Here is a 1,304-nt window from a genome sequence, read left to right as displayed (position 1 = left end):
AAGATCAATTATCTTTGACTGATGTCACTGCTGTAGCATTGGATTATGTGGGTTCAAAGCTACAGATGCTGTCACTAGCTTTGCTTAATTATGCTCTAGAGTCTTTATAACAAAAATCCCCTATCAATTTCTGAGATTCATTGATATAGGTAAACTGCATGGAATTTCGTACTCTTAACCATCTTAACTGAAATATTTTATCCTCATACATAAGCATTACACAAATGATTTTATAAGTTTAATATCAGCTTGACACATAGGTTACAGAACTCTCCATTTGTCTTTGTGAGTGAAACATCTGGTTGAAATTCATCAGCTATTTTGTCCATATTTATTTGTAAGTGAAGTGTCCACTCAGCATTAGTTATTTCTCTCTTTCTTTCTCTCTTGCTCTTTGCATCTTTCTTTTTTTTAGGAAAGAGAAATAAAACAAAAACGTGCTCAGCATTAATCAACTTTTACTATATAGTTTCTTTATCAAAAAATGTGTAACTGTCAGCATCTTTCATTGGTGCTGATATTTGGAAAGCTATCCAATAAGAATATGCAATTTAGGATATACTGGCTTCACGTTAAATTACTATTCAGCATACTCTGGAGTGCACTTTGTGTGAAGAACACTACAGAGTCCAGGACAATGCATGTACTGCACACAAAATAAAATATTTATACAGTACATAGGCACTGGATTTCTGTATATTACACTAGTAAAAAAATCACTTTGAGGGAACATTTTTCCATATACTAAACTCTTCCATTCTCACAACTATGAAAAAATTTTCTACTGTTACAAATAAGATGTTTATAGAATCATAGAAGACTAGGGTTGGAGGGGATCTCAGAAGGTAATCTAGTCCAACCACCTGCTCAAAGCAGGACTGATCCCCAGACAGATTTTCACCCCAGTTTCCAAAATGGCCCCTTTATGAATTGAATTTATGACTCTAGGTTTAGCAGGCTAGTGCTCAAACCACTGAGCTATCCTTCACCCCTGAAAGCTGAGTGCCCAAGACAGGGGCATGAACCTTGGACCCTCAGATTAAGAGTCTGAGGCTCTACCAACTGAGCTACCTGGGTGAAAAAATAAACAGGACCAATCCCCTGACAGATTTTCACCTCAGTTCCCTAGGTGGCCCCCTTGATGATTGAACTCACAACCCTGGGTTTAGCAGACCAATACTCAAGCCACTGAGCTATCCCCCCCCCTCATTTACTTTTAGTAATATTGAGTTTGATTTTATAACTCTTCCTTATTCAGATAACTCCCATAAAGTCAACAGGCTAGATTCACAAAAGGGCTTAGG

At 37.2% G+C, this 1,304-nt stretch overlaps 1 non-coding gene across 1 annotated transcript; it reads right to left on the bottom strand.

Moving 5' to 3' along the window:
• Positions 1-1,003: 1,003 nt before the first annotated feature.
• On the bottom strand, positions 1,004-1,077 carry TRNAK-CUU (transfer RNA lysine (anticodon CUU)). Its single transcript has one exon. It is a non-coding gene; the product is annotated as a tRNA-Lys (tRNA).
• Positions 1,078-1,304: the final 227 nt, after the last annotated feature.

This window comes from Chelonoidis abingdonii, chromosome 1, assembly GCF_003597395.2.
Source record: "Chelonoidis abingdonii isolate Lonesome George chromosome 1, CheloAbing_2.0, whole genome shotgun sequence".
Classification (NCBI taxonomy): Eukaryota; Metazoa; Chordata; order Testudines; family Testudinidae; genus Chelonoidis; species Chelonoidis abingdonii.
Note: the sequence above shows the minus strand (reverse complement) of the source record. Positions and strands in the feature narration are given on the sequence as shown.